Source organism: Sus scrofa, chromosome 8 (assembly GCF_000003025.6).
Source record: "Sus scrofa isolate TJ Tabasco breed Duroc chromosome 8, Sscrofa11.1, whole genome shotgun sequence".
Taxonomy (NCBI): Eukaryota; Metazoa; Chordata; class Mammalia; order Artiodactyla; family Suidae; genus Sus; species Sus scrofa.
Window position 1 is genome coordinate 96490826 of NC_010450.4, and position 16108 is coordinate 96506933.

General features: G+C 38.3%; 1 protein-coding gene across 4 annotated transcripts in view; it reads right to left on the reverse strand.

Annotated features, from left to right (window-relative positions):
- The window catches only part of JADE1 (jade family PHD finger 1), a 355916-nt gene that overhangs the window by 282609 nt on the left and 57199 nt on the right, over positions 1-16108 (reverse strand). The gene's annotated exons all lie outside the window — the stretch shown is intronic.

The window sequence follows — 16108 nt, forward strand, 5'->3', positions numbered from 1 at the left end:
TCTTCAGTTGCTGTATTATCCAGAGGTTTAGAGGAGCCAGGAAGTGTGGGGAGTTGAGAGGGGCTCTCAGGGAACCATGGATTTTCCAACACATACAAAGCTGTTTCAATTTTTACTAACAACTGGTATAGATAGCCACATTAGTGACTATCAGCTTAATACCAGCCTGCTTATAGGTAAATTGTCTATACCCTTGTGCCTCCAGGGAGAATAATAGCCCCTTTAAAAGCTGAGGATTTTTTTATTAGCTAAGAACCACTTTTAACATTTGGGAACACTATCTCTCTCAGGACGTGATGGGTAGAACAAGCTCTAAATAAGCACTGAGTGATATTATTTTTCCCACTCTTTTTGTCATCCTTAAAATCTTGCCTATAATTGTGTCTGGTAGCTCTGTTCTTTCCCTTAGTGATGAAATGAAAGCTGATTCAGGCTTTACCATGTGGGAGACTTTTAGTCACAACAAGCAATAGCTTTATAGTTATTTGCATTCTAAGCTTCCTCCTTCGTGTAATTGGAAGAGATTTTGATTCAGTCCTTAACCTAGTTTTTACAGAGCCTCCACCAAATGTCTCAGACACAGACATACTTTATCGCTCTTGGCTAAATAAATGAAATGGGTTTTCATCAGACTGATCAGTCCTCCTCCCAGAGAGAGTTTCTATGATTCCAGCACTTGATGGTTTTTTTTTCCTTCCAACCTAATGGATTTATGTCTCATTTGTTTGTCCTTTCCACATCAAATATAAGCTGCAGTTCTTTCCAACACGAAGCTCACCTCGTGTTTTGGTTTTCCAGGATTGATTCATTTTCAGAAGGTGAAAGGTGTGGGGCTCTGAAATGACCAAAAATAACTGCAGTATACAAAACAGCTGATTAAATTTTGAAGGGCTGATGAATGCTTTAAAAATTTCTGCACTGGGACTTCCCACTGTGGCTCAGCGGTAATGAACTCACTAGCATCCATGAGGATATGGATTCAATCCCTGGCCTTGCACAGTAGGTTAAAGATCCAGCATTGCTGTGAGCTATGGTGTAGGTTGCAGAGGCGGCTTTGATCCTGAGTTGCTGACGCTGTGATGTAGGCCTCAGCTACAACTCAGATTCAACCCCTAGCCTGGGGATTTCCATACACTGCACTTGCTGCCCTTAAAAAAAAAACCCAACAAACTCTGCACTAAATGTAATTACCAGTGTAGAAGAATGAAAATTCTTTCTCTTCCCTTTCTGGTTCTTTGGTCTAATAATCAAGTTAACATATGACAGATTAACAGGAGAAAAGCACATTATTATTTACATACAGGGTCTCTATAAGAATGTGAAAACTACAAGCAGTTAGACAATTGAGGCTCATGTGCCATTCTTAGCTAAAAAGAAAAGAGCAGGCATCTGGAATTTCAAAGGGGAAAAAGAAAATTCACAGGAAGATGGGAAGAGCAAATGTTTGGCAACAAATGTTTGCACCCTATGCCATTCAAAAACAATGAAACACAGGGAGGAATGTGATCTACAGGCTCAGCCATGCTCTCCCTGGGGGAACCACACTAGCCCATATTCTTTGTAGTCATCTGTGGTGATAGTTCTCTAGTTCTCTTCCTAGACCAAGTCCTTTACCTAAATTCTTTTAGGCAGCGAAGGGAAAGGTAAAACTTTTTTTTTTTTTTTTTTTTTAATCTGCTGGGTCTGGATTGCCTTCTGCTCAAAACACACCACACTATATGGCACATCTGAGAGAGACTTGTTCTAAACCTCTTCACCAGCGTTTCTCAGAGCACACTTAGAGGCCACCTGCATCCCAACCACCCACTTGCCTGTTAAGATGCAAAGTCCCAAGACTCATCAAAGGATCAATCTTCTCATGGTAAGGGCCTGAAAATCTGTCCTTAAGTGTTTTTTAAATAAAAAGTGTAATATACATACAGAAAAGTACACCTACCATAAATGGACACCTTGCTGAAGTTTCACAACTAAACCCATCTGAAAGACCAGCACTCAGATCAAGAATCAGAATATCACCCATACCCCAGGGGCCTCCTTCTGTTTCCCCGCCCCAGGATTAACCATTATCTTAACTTCTAAGGCCATAGATTAGTTTCATCTGAGGTTTTGATTTTGGTGGAGTTTTTTTGTTTTTTGTTTTGTTTTTTTTTTTTTTTTTGAAGTCTATCATACAGTATGCATTTTGTGCCTGACTTCTTTTATCAATTATATTTGTGAAATCATCCATTTTGTGGCATGCAGTTATAGATTGTTTATTCTCTTTGGCTGAATGGTATTCCATTATGTGATTGCACCAAAATTTATTTACTTGTTCATTTCAAATTTAAATGATAATGAAATACCTCTATATAACCACTAGAATGGCTAAAGTTAAAACAGAAAATACGAAGTGTCAGTCAGGATGTGGAACAACAGAAAATCTTACAATTTGAAAAGGGGCTATAAGTTGATACAGCCACTTGAAACACTTTTTGATAGTTTTCTACTAACGCTGACTACGTGACTAGCTGATGATGCAGAAATTCCACTCCCAGCTATACGCCCTACAGAAATACATACATATGTTCACCACAATGACACAACTAAAATGCTCATAGCAGTTCATAACAGTCAAGAACATGGTACAACCTAAAAGTCCATCAACAATTGCGCCAATCTGCATTTTTAGCAAATTCACCACCTAATTCTTGTGCACACAAAATTTTAAGAATCTTTGCATGCAATATTCTGAAGATTTGAGACTAAGCTTAGGAATTTCAGTAACTATCAAAATCCATAAGGTTGACATGTTGGAATTTGTCAAAGAAAAAAGATATTTTCTCATCATTAAAAGGGCTTTAATCAGGAGTTTATACTTAAGCACCATATACATTTCCTCATTACTTTGAAAGCTGAGTGCTATGGAAAAGTGTTTCACAAAATGTGTTAAAATTTTGTGTTCTCACAGCCATGGACTTAGGGCAGCTGCTGCTATTCCTCAATCACACTATCACTTTCACAAGAGTGAATGAATATTTCACATACTGCTATTTTCCCATGAAGTTCCTTTTATTAAATAAAAACTTGGGTTTGTAAGCTCAAGAAATAACTGGGGAAAAAACTCATTTTGTAGAAATTTGACAAGAAGTAATTGAGCAGACCCCTGCTAACTCAAGTGCGAGAGTTTACTGTATGGTGGTGACAGCCGACAGATATTAGGACTATACTTAAGATGAGTGATTTTAAATAACATACAGATAACTCATTATCACTCCTAAGGAGGTAGAAAAACACCCACAAGCAAACCACCTTAAGGATGAACAAAGAAACAGTCATTCTTAGGTCTCAGGGTTTCTACAGACTAAAAATGATCCAAACAAGTCCAAATGCAAATGCAAACTACTTGGAATCAAAATATCCAGAACTGAAAAAGACCCTAAAGAACACCTACAAAGAGGAAAGGAGACTCTTATGTGGATATAATAAAGTAACCAAAATTATACATGGCTGTAATTTTTAAATAATGCCCTATAGCCAAATTCTTAGGCACTCAGTAAACTGAATATAGACTATAGGAGACATCTCAGCAGTTACTTAAAAAGACAACAAACTTAAGGAAAATTTAGAATCTCCAGCTGTAAGCCATGAACGTGTCCTTCTTCTAAAACTAGTACCATTACATATATTGTTCCTTTTGTTATATTTATAATGGACTATTCCAAGGTAACTGACCAAATTACAAGGGGAAAGAGCTTACGAATACCCATCGATATCTTATATCTAAGGTTCAGAAGGGCACAGGGGTACTTAGTGTTATGCGGCTGCCAGCAGCCCAAGGCCGGAGTGTATCAGCTCCAGCGGCTCTGTGGCCGCAGTGTACCAGCTCCAGCAGCTCTTTCACCCGGCGAGAAACCAAGCGAGCACTCGAGAGTTGGAGAACTCAGGTTTATTACTACGGTGGGCTCAGAGGAGATCGCTCTCCGAAGTCTGAGCGCGAAGAGGGGTTTCACAAGGCTTTTATGGGCTAGTTCTTCCGGGTCCATGCTTGGCGGACCGGAGTGAGAACTGGCGAAGTAATTGACGTAGGAGTGAGTTTTACAGAAGCAAATGTGTAGGGGAGGGGTGGTTAAAGGTAGTTGATTGGTTAGGGCAGTTTGGCTGGATTTTGCTTAGTCATCATGGCTGGGGCGTCTCCTTTGACCTTTTTGTCGGATCATTTTCCCTTACATTAGGACAACTCTGCACTTGAGGGGAAGTGTATATCAGCTCTAGCAGGTGAAATGAAAGTGTGTTGTTCCTGGGCCTTGGAAAACAAATGCCTTCTATATGCAAGTGACTGTGATGTGAAAAATATGGAGGAAGAACTGACTGTTGCAGCAGGAAGTTCAAAGGCTGAAGAGAGAGGGGGAAAAAAATCACCCTCCTTTTATCATTAATCTGCTCAGTCTCAAGGGACAAGGCAAATACTTAAATATCAAGAGGCTTGGTCACTTACAAGAAGCAGCTCATCTGGGAATACACATCTAATCCGCCCTAAATTCCAGAACATTACTTCACTCAGTCTTTAAGATCAAGTTTAACTTGCCAGGCAGTGGAGTTACAAGGAGTGGGAGGGAGTGGGATGGGGAAAGTGATAATAGTTAGCCTGTGCATGAGAAAAGGAAGGGCTGGCAAGTCTGGGCTTTGGAATGTCCTGTCTTTGTGACCTCTGGGGACTCTACCACCTTGTCATTCTTGCTCCCTAGAATGATGGCCTCAAAGTGTACTGTCAAGTGAAGGACTCTTTGTTTCTGTATTTTTTGTAGAGAAAAGAAGTTGACACTTTAGGGCAATGAATTGATTTTAAATATGGTGATTTCTTTTCTTTTCTTTTTCTTTTTTTCTTTTAGAAGCTAAACTGGCAGTTAGTTGTTTTTTAAGACAAAAGCTTACCCTCAAATTTTAGTTTACTTGAACTGCACAGGAGTTTTCTAATTAAAAATGGTTTCTAACAGTGTTACTAGCAAACTCAGTCTTGGCCCACAGACAGCAAAGACAAACCAAGGACAACAGCTTTGGTCCATGGAGGCTCTCTTTCTCTGAGGGGGGAAGTAGATGCTGGCACATTTGGGTTGTTCTGTGTGCCTGAGCTCTAATTAAGTTCACCTGTACTTTTTAAACAGGGCCGGTGCAGCCGCCAGCAGGGTGAGTCATACATTGGTGCCAAGCAGACCTGTTGTCCTACTGCTTGCACCACATCCTTAAGGCCATCCTGGTATTACCCTGGCCCAGGCTAACTTACCTTCTCCTTTATGGGTCAACCAAGCAATCCAGTTGGGCAACCCCTTACATTTCTGACAAAAAGGGGAAACGTGTACCCTGTCTGGACTAATTCCCACTGAAGCTACCCTGGTACAGAGCTGATTCTCTCTACCACATTTGTGTGGTATAGGAGGGTGGAAAAAGGTGCACACAGGCAAGATACATAGATATAAGCTCCATGAAAGCAGGTGTTTGTGTGTGCTTTATTCAGGTCTACCTCCTAGGGCCTAGAACTGTGCCTAGCATATAACAGGAGCTAGATAAATGTTTTGTAGGTGTAATGCTGATGCAGAGAATATGAGAGCATGAATCAGAAGGAACCAGATATATATACAATGGAATACTACTAAACCATAAAAAAGGAATGAAATAATGCCATTTGCAGCAACATGGATAGACCTAGAGATTACCATATTAAGTGAAATAAGTCAAACAGAGAAAGACAAATGTCATATGATACAAAGGAACTTACAAAACAGAAACAGACTCAAAGATTTCAAAACCAACCTTATAGTTACCAAAGGGGAGATGCGTGGGGGAGAAGGGATAAATTAGGGGGTTGGGATGGATATATACATACTTGTTATCTATATAAAATAGATAGGTAACAAGGATCTACTGTATAGCACAGGGAAATATACTCAATACTGGGTAATAACTTATATGGGAAAAGAATCTGAAAAGGAATGGATATATGTATATGTATAATTGATTTACTTTGCTGCACTAAAGCAACTTTGTAAATCAGATATACTCCAATAAAATTGAAGAAAGAAGAAAAAAGGAGGAGAGGAGGAACCAGTGCTCAGCAACTTGGCCTGGGCTCTTAAGATCTAAAAGTAAGAGGAAGGTATCTGCACCTGGTTGAATTCAACATCAGCTGAACACTTAAAAAAAAAAACAAAAAAAACTAGGTCATCAAGATAAACCCTCCCTTATTAGTGTTTTTTCATTAACTTGGCAAATATTTACTGAGCATCAACATTGTACTAAGCACTGTCTAGGTGTCAGGCATACCAAAATGAACACACAAAATCCATGTTCTCACTAAGTTTACATTCTAGTAGGGCAAACAGACAATAAACACACATATATCTTGGAGAGTTTTAAGTGCTAAGAATAAAATACAATAATCACTAAAGTGGGACAGAGTGATGGGGGAAGAGCAGTACTATTGCTTCTGCCAGGAGAATTCAAGAAGGCCTCTCTGAGGACTACATATTTGATCTGAGACCTGCACATTGAGAAGAAAGCAGCCAGGAGGCCTTCTGGGGGAAGAATATTCCAGCTTGGAAGAGCAAAGGCCCAGGGACATGTGTGCATTGGAAAGGTCAAGAGACAGAATGTGTAGGCAGAGACGGAGGCTGAGAGGGGCAATGGGAGGAGGAAGGTTGGGGTATGGGTCCTTGTAGCCCTTGGTGAGGAGCTTACATTCTATTTCAAAGTCAAAAGAAATCATAAAATAAATTTAAATGTGAGAATAGATTGATCTTAACTCATTAAAAAGATCTCTCTAGTTGCTGGATACAGAATGGTTATGGGAAGAAGAAGAGAGACTATTTAAGAGGTTTTTGCAGTGGCTTGGTTGGACTGTAGCAGTGGAGGTGTTGAGAGTAGTCTGGATACAGCATGCACCTGCAGGCCTGATGATGGATGACAGGTGAGGTATAAAATAAAGGATGACTAAGCCATTTGAGTAGATGGTGGTACTATTAACTGATATGGGGAGGTTGAGAGAGGGGCAAGTGAATGGGATGGATGTAAAATCAAGAATATCTTTTAGCCTGTTGAGTTTGAAGTTGACAGACATCCAAGGGTCTCATGATATCAAGCAATAGTTGGATATACAAATTAAAGGTATGAGCAACATTAGGGTTGGAGATAGTGACTCAGAATCATCAACATATTCATGGTATATAAAGTTCTGGGCCTGGATGAGACTTCCTTGGCAGAGTAGCTTCCTATCAGTAGTGTTTTCTGCAGCCACGACCAGCTCTGGGATTAATGGAGAGCTCCCCAAGCATCCTACTAGCTAATAACCAGATTTATTTCAGGCCTGTTTGTTTCCTTCATTAATGCAATGTGAAAAAATTAGGGGAAATTATAGGAACAAAATACCTGATCATGAAACTTCAAGAGTGGTGAAAGTTGTTTTTAAACTAGATAATCTAGAGGGAAGCACAGCAAAATATAAAAGCAAAACACAATCATTCTTCTAAAATTTGGTTTAAAGACTGTTTTCCTAGCTAAGCTAATGCCATGTGAAATAATGAGGGTAGAGGTAGGAAAGAGCCTCCAAACATTCCTTTTTAATGATATCACTGATTCTAACCAAAGAATGAAGGATCTTAACAGGAGGACTTAGCAGATAAGGAAAAGGGCAAACAATTAACATTCAAGTAACAAACACAGAATCTTTTGGTTTTTTACACTTTTAAAATATGCTGTTCTGAAACCCATGACGCTTCATTCCAAATATGTTTGATTTTCATTTTAAGATGTACAGTCTCATATTTACTGCAATAAGCTTCAAATGCACATCTGTAATTATAAGAAAACTAAAGCTAAAGTTCTATAACAAATAGATCCAGTTTTCTACTTTGCCACTGGGAACATAGGGAGACTGCACATTATATTTTATAACTAACCCTCCCCCCCCAGAGTCCTTACACAAAACCTAAGCCATATACATGACTCTATTTTGAAACAGTGGAATCTTGAGTGTACAGTCAATTGTCACAAAACAAGTCAAGAATTTCCCATGATGCCAAGGATTCTAGTCAGTTTGTGGTACATAGGGCACAATTTTCCCCTCTTATTCAGTTCAAATGTATTTTTTTGTAAGGGAAGGAAGAAAAAAAGAAAAGAAGAAAGGAAGGAAGGCAGGAAGGGAGGGAGGAAGGAAATAATTTACCCCTAAAGATCAAAGACAAAAGTTTAGCTTTTCCCTGGAATAGTTCAATCTTGATCTAAGGGCAAAGGAAGCATGGTTCCTCTCACTTTATACCAGAAAATAACATTTCCTGATCTATCGCTCTAAAATCAACACAACATGAAACTGAAGTTAAAATCCTAAGTTTCACCTTGAGAATCAATCTGAATACTACAAATGTTCTTCCTCATGCCTCCCTTTTATCCAAAATAAAAGGGGTGGATTTCCCGTTGTGGCTCAGCAGTTAACGAACCTGACTAGGATCCATGAGGACGTGGGTTCAATTCCTGGCCTTGCTCAGTGGGTTAAAGTTCTAGCATTGCCCTGAGCTGTGGTGTAGGTTGCAGACACAGCTCGGATCCCATATTGCTGTGGCTGTGGTGTAGGCCAGCAGCTGTAGCTCCAATTTGACCCCTAGCCTGGGAACCTCCATATGGCGTGGGTAGGGCCCTAAAAAGACAAAAGCCAAAAAAAAAAAAAAAAAAAAAGCAATAGAAAGAGAGGGAGGGAGGGAGATCCTTATAATCTTAGATAGATAGATAGACAGATAGATAGCTCTTTCATGTTTCTACACCTTTGCACACCCTCTACTCTCCTTATCACACTTATTTGTTTCACATGCCTATGTCCCCCATTTATATACTTCACATTCTTACCCTGGTCTAGCATCACACCTAAAGGAAGAGGTCATAAGTAGAATATTTTAAAAATCCCTCCCAATTTAGGTTCTTTGTTAGGTTGACTGTATTGATGTTCCCATACCTCATTTGTGCCATGTACCTTGACAGTGCCCTCGTGTTTGGAATTGAGTGATCTGCCCCACTCGTGACTCTAGGTCCAGACAGAGGACTTGTTTTGGCCAATGGGGCGTTAGCAAACATAATTCAAGCAGAGGCTTTGAAAGTGCTTGCATATTTCCACTTATATTCATGTGCCTTTGCAATTTCTGTGAGACTATGTTCAGGCCAACCTGCTGGCTAGTCACATAGCAAAGCCAAGTTGCCACAGTTGCCCCACAACCAAGCCTATCCTAGAGCCCCACCAATGCTCAGACAAGTGAATGAATCCAACCTAAAACAGCAGAGCTGCTGTGAGCCAACTCACAGCTGATTGCAAATTCATGAACAAGTAGAACCAAGCCAAATTCAGAGCAGAGTCATGAGCTAAATCAGGGGTCAGCCAACTATGGCCCATGGGCCCAATCTGACCCACCACTTGTTTTTCTATCTATGAAAAAAAAAATCATAGGCCGCTTAATGTGATGGTTTAAAAAAAATAACATTTCATAACACATGAAATAATATTTCATGACATGAAAATTATATGATTTATTTATCAGTTCCATAAATAAAGTTTTATTGGAACACAGGCACACTCATTTGTTTCTATCTATGGCTGCTAGTGCACTACAAGGGCAGAATACTTGGCATGATAGAGACTGCATGGCCTGAGAAGCCTAAAATATTTATTGCCTGGTCCCTTAAGGAGAAGAATTGCTAACCCCTGAGTAAATGAATGTTTACTGCTGTATGTCCCTGGGGCTCAATGGTATTTTGTTACAAAGCATCACTGAAGCAAAAGTTCACTGACACATCTTCTCATCTGAAAGCTAATTCCTTTCTCTACTGCCCCAGTAGAGAGTACTGGTGAAGCAACAGGGGCTCAGGGTCAGAACAAAACCAGCCCCTCCTCCTCACTACCTCAGGCATATAGACTTAATGACCAAGGCTCCAAGGATGAATGGCAGTACATCAAAGATGTCACATTCTTCAGTGGTTCCCAGTTCAGAGAGCAGATCACAACAACCTCTCTGCCACAGTGACCAGTGAGGACTCAAAAGGCCCTTTATCCTGCTGACAATGCCACAAAACCGATGAGCCAGGGATTCTACCCACTGCCTGATCCATACCCAGAAATCAACCTACACAGGAGCAGAGGTAGAGAAGGACTATGGAAAATGAAAGGAAACTGTGTGTTTACCTAGATCATTATATTGGACTAAGTTTGCCAAAGTGGGCTAAAATTTAATTCCCACCATGGGGTCCAGCGGTGGAACTTGGGAAGAACTTTATTTTAATAATGATGAATTAAGAAGTTACATGTTCTTTTCCTCTCTCAATAAATAGGAATTTTGCAAGCCTGATAAGAATTTTTGTGGAATAAATAAATAGATGAATGAACGAATGAATGGTAAACTCCCTGCCATATTGCTGAAGTACTCTTGACACAACCTCCTGGCATTTCTATCCAGTCAAGGTATTAGTCCACAAATATTCCATTCTTCTTCTCCCAACTTTCAGAAGCAAGCAGCAACTTCTAAGTCCAGGTTCCCTCATTCAGAAATGCCTAAACACCCTTCCCTTCCTTCCTCTGGTCCCTTGGTTCAGGAATCTAATAGGTGGTCTCAATGACTTAGATAAATTTACACAAAACAGACAAGCATCTTCTAGGTTAAAGGAAAGTGGAATCTTTTCAGAACGTGGCCTTAAACCTGTACTGAATATCTTCTGAGATTGTAACAAGGCAATGTTTTCCCCAAAAGGAGAAAAAGTCAGATTCCCACATCTGGAGTTTGACCTTTGTGCATGTTGTCATTTCACCCACCACAGGAAACCTTTCTAGGCTGGGCCAAAATGTGGAACTTCTCAACAGTGAGGCTGGTAGCAATCCCACCCAGCTGTGTGGAACAGGAAGTGACAGGGCAATTAATATTCTGTTAAAACTTCAGGGGGCTACACAAAGCTGGCCAGATTTCAGGCTGACTCATCATGTTAAAACCAAACATGGTATTGTCTGTTCACTTGTGCTGACTCACTTGTCAGCCCTAAGAAATATGTACTGGGCAGAGCCACAAGATCTCCAAACTGCCTTCCTAGGGTGTTACCCTTCAACACCAGCCATGTCAATTCACTCTGTAAGAAGCTTCTATAATGAGCCGAGGATGGTTTTCAAATGTGTGAAGGACTGTTTTGTGAAAAGAGACAACCAGCATCTTTCCTGCATTGTTTTATATGAAAACAGCATGAATAGCAACACAACTGACATTTGATAAGAACCATAGCATTTCCAAGCTGGAAGGAAGGCTTAGAGCTCAAGCTAAAAGTACTTTCCTAAGAGGGTGGAGGGTATAGAGCATAGTGGATAAGAGCTTTGAGTCAGGCATCCTGAATTCATGTCCCATCTCTACCACTCATAATGGAATTATAAGTAGGAGGTTAATGTAGCTATTAAGTAACTTTAAGCAAACTTCTCAGACTCCCTGAGCTTCGATTTCCTTATCTGTAAAATGAGGAATAATTGTAGTACCCATCTCCTTGGGCTATTGTGAGGATTAAAGAAGATAAAGTATAAAAAGAGTACAGTGCTTGGCACAAAGTGCTCAATAAATAGCAGCTATTACTAAAGCTGATGGGGCAATCCATGGAAGCATCTTTCCTGGAAACAGGATACATCCCTCATGTGTTTGGTATTAGATGGGTAAAGGCTAGAAGAATATGGTTGCAAGCTGGGTACTGATGGTGGTGGGGAGGGCAAAGGAGGAAAAGTTGCCCAGAGGAAGGATGGGTCCTCAGTGTCATCAGAGGCTGTGCCTTGGGACCCCAGGTAGAGAAAACCCACCTTTCTGTCCAAGTCTTAGGTCTGATGAAGATAGTCATTCATTTTCCAAAAGAGACCTCTCTGATTATAAGTCTTTGAAGGCTCTGCTCAGATTTCTCTTTAAGGGACTTAAATGCACACACAAGGCAGCACAGACTGGTTTTTTTGGGTTTTTTTTTTTTTTTTTTCTTTCCCAAAAAGCCTGGCCAGTAATGGCATATAGAAACTGATACATGATACTACTAAGTGCACTCTTTTTAAACCACTAATTCTTATTCCACAGAAAGTGGTCTTTATGTCAAAGTCCTTAAGAGGTCCAACAGCTTGTATAACCAGCAAACCTCATGGCTGGTTAGCAGCTTTCAGGACTTGGATTCCCAGTGATAAACAAAAGAATTCCAAAGGCCACAATCCATAAACTCTCCATAGAAACATATGGAACTACTTAAGTAGGTTGGCTAAGAGCTGTTGTTTTGAAAACAAGTATCCTCAGCCAGAATCTCCACTGAGTGCTATTTATTGAATGGTTAGAGAAGGACAAGACCCCATGGGTCCTGTAGGGCAGCTCTTCAGTAGATCTCTCTCTAGGCCCACTAATACCCAGGAAAGAATATAAGAAGTCTGTATGTTTGTATCCATTCTACCAAAAGTATTGAGGACACTCACTGAGGGAGCTTGCAGTCCTTAAATATCCTACTACAAATCAGTGATTGAAAGATTGTATACCTCCAATTGTCTCATTTCTTACTCTCAGAACTTTTTTGATTATTCCCCCTACTGTCAAGATTCAATGGGCCACTCCATCCTCTGTACCTTGACAACAGTCCATGCAAATTTATACCACAACTGATTCCAAGCCAGTCTCCTGCTAGTGAATTCTAAATTCCTTGAGAATGGCAACTTTTATCTGCTTCTCTTCCAAATCTCCAGGATTTGGTTTAATAGGTGCTTGATAATTCTTTTCTTGCTGTATCGATAAAATCTAACTAAGATGATAAATTATTGAACAAATAATTGGTCCTGGCCATCTTGACTTTTTTAGTCAGTGGTAGAGCCATGCATGACTAAAACTCAAAATTCTGATACACGCTATGACAAGTTACTTCACAAAGACATACAGGAAACCCATCATGTAATAGCTCTCCGATGGCAGATTATGTGGCCACCAAGATGCAGATACAGGATGGCTTTTGGGTTTTTTGGTCATCATACTTCAAAACACAGGCATAGCCAATCTTTGTCCTGGTCCCAGATCAACACAGGTTGCCATTCTCTTTTCAAAACAAATAACAAGAGGTTTTTTCCTCATTATTAAAGTATTACTCAAGACTTTCTGTTTTAGCAAAATGCAGACTAAGATAAATCTCACTATAAAAACCTAGAAATGCTGGATAAAATAAAATTTTTAAATGCTTTAAATTCATATCTAAGTTCTCAAGAGAGAGAAATCCTCAGGTACCAGAAACAAAGAGGTAAGAGAAAACGGAACAAAGTTTCAAAGTGTCTGCTCATGATGTAGCTGCATTATAGTGATGGAGAGTTTATTGTTGATCTATTACCTAAGTGCTTGGAATTTCATGCTTATGTGGAGACATAGGTGGGCATCAGGCTGTATGATCAGAGACAGAACTGGGAATACTGCATAAAAGTTAGAACCTTCAAAGGACCGTAACTATGTGAAAGGGCAGTCCAAGTAAAAATCTATCCATTAGTATAGGGAGATATCAGGGAAATTCAAAATGCAAATGGATGCATTAAACAGAAATTTGATATAGCAAGAGAATTCACAAACTGGAAAACAAATTTGAGGAATTAATCCAGAAGGCACAAAGACATAAAGTCTGGAAAATAGAAAAGATTAAAAGACACAGAAGATAGGATGAGGAGATCTAGTATATATTTAATTCAAAAAATGGAGAACAGAGAAAATAAGACACTTTAAAAATGTTTAAGATAATGGCTAAATTAAATGACTAAAAGACTTGAATCCTAAAGTTCAATAGTAAGTTTTGAGAAGAATAAATTTAACTAAACGCAAATCTAGCCACAACATAATGAAACTTCAGCAAATCAAAGAAGAGCTCTCAAGTGCTATGCAAAAATAATCATGAATTTAGAATTCAATGCCCAGCTAAACTCATTCAAAAGTAAAGGTAATGGCTGTCATTAATAAGTCTACATATAACAAATGCTGGAGAGGGTGTAGAGAAAAGGAAACCCTCTTTCACTGTTGGCAGGAAATGTAAATTGATACAACCACTATGGAAAACAGCATGGAGGTAACTCAGAAAACTAAATATAGAACTACCATATGATCCAGCAATCCCACTCCTGGGCATATATCCAGACAAAACTTTCGTTAAAAAAGATACATGCACTAAAATAAATAAAATATTACTAACTAGATTTCAATAATGTATCTAAATATATATGAATGTATATTGATATTTTATTAGTTTTAACTCCTCATGATTACATATTAAATAAGAAAAATATACATACATTTCAATACATATGGAAAAATATTTTCTACAACTCAATATTATTTTAATAATTAAACTGATAACTGACTTTCTTAATCTGATAAAAAAGTACTTACCATAAATATACAGTAAATATTATACATAATGATGAAATTCAGGAATACTCTTGTTTAAATTTGAAACAAAAGAAGGATACCCATTAAAAACACTTCTAGTTAATTTTGTTCTAGAGGATATAAACAGGACAGTAAGACAAGAAATAAAAGGAGTAAAGGATTCAGAAGGAAGAAACAGAACTGTAATTATTTGTAGATGATGTAAGGGAGTTCACTAAAGCTAATGGATTAAAATATCAACATGTATATATAAATAGCATCCTTATACATCAGCCACAAATAACTAAAAAATGTAGTTTTAAAAGAGATTCCATTTATAATAGCAACAACAAAAAGAAAAACAAATGAAGACCTAGGACTAAATATAACAATAAATGTGCAAGATTTTATGAAGAAAAAATTATAAAAATGTATTGACAGACTAAAAGAAAAACTAAAAAAATGGAGATACATATTTATTTATTCATAGATTAGAAAATTCAAAATCATAAAAATCTCAGCCTCATGTAAAGTTATAAATTGAATTCAATCCCAATCAACAGGGTTTTAAATAGAACCAATAAGTTAATTCTAATGCATATAGAAGAATAAATGTAAAGAATAGACAAGAAACATTTCTAAAAGACATAAGAGTAGACTTAAATAAATGGAAAGATATCCTCTATTCTTGGATATGACAACTCTACATTGTGCACATGTCATTTCCTCCTAAGGTAATTTATATATTTAGGTCCATCTTAATGAAAATGTCTAAGAAATGTCTTCATAAAGTTAGACAAGTTGATATTAAAGTTCACATAAAAAAACATGAAATGAGGAGTTCCCATTCTCAGTGGTAATGAACCCAACTAGTATCCATAAAGACTCAGGTTTGATCCCTGGTCCCACTCAGTGGGTTAAGGGTCCAGCGTCACCATGAGCTGTGGCATAGGTTGAAGACATGGCTTGGATTCTCATTGCTGTGGCTGTGGTGTAGGCCAGTAGCTGCAGCTCTGATTTGACCCCTAGTCTGGGAATTTCCATATGCTGTGGGTGCAGCCCTAAAAAAAAAAAAAAAAAAAAAAGTCATGAAAACATCAAAAAGAAAACCTATGGAGAGGAGAAGAGAGAAGTCTTGCCACATTAAACATGTTACAAAGGTAGATTATATAATAAATGGAGCATAAACAACTGGACATTCACTGGTAAAAAGATAAAACAGATCTACAAATCTGTAACTTACACCATACACACAAAAAAATCCAAATGGACCAGAAATCTAAATGGAAAAAAGTGAAACCATTCAAGTTTTCAAACTATGATTCATAATCCAGAAGTAATGAAAGAAAAGTTAAGAAATTTGACTACATAAAAAACATTTTAAATTGCATGACAAACTAACTCTGTAAATAAAATCAAGAGGCAACTGACAAACTGGGAGAAAATATTTACAACATATACAACCAAATGCTAATAATTCTCATACATGACAAGCTCTTAAAAATTGAGGCACAAAAGACAAAAACCCCAGAAAAAAAGACATAAAAAGACAAGTCATAAAAAAATAGATGTAAAAATCTTCAAATTTACTCATAGAGAAATAATATTAAGATAATACTGTGATGCCATGTTGTATCTCTTAGGTTAGAAAATTTTTTTTAAAGTATGAGGACATAATCCATTGCCAAACTATGGGGAAAAGGCACTTTTATGCAATGAAG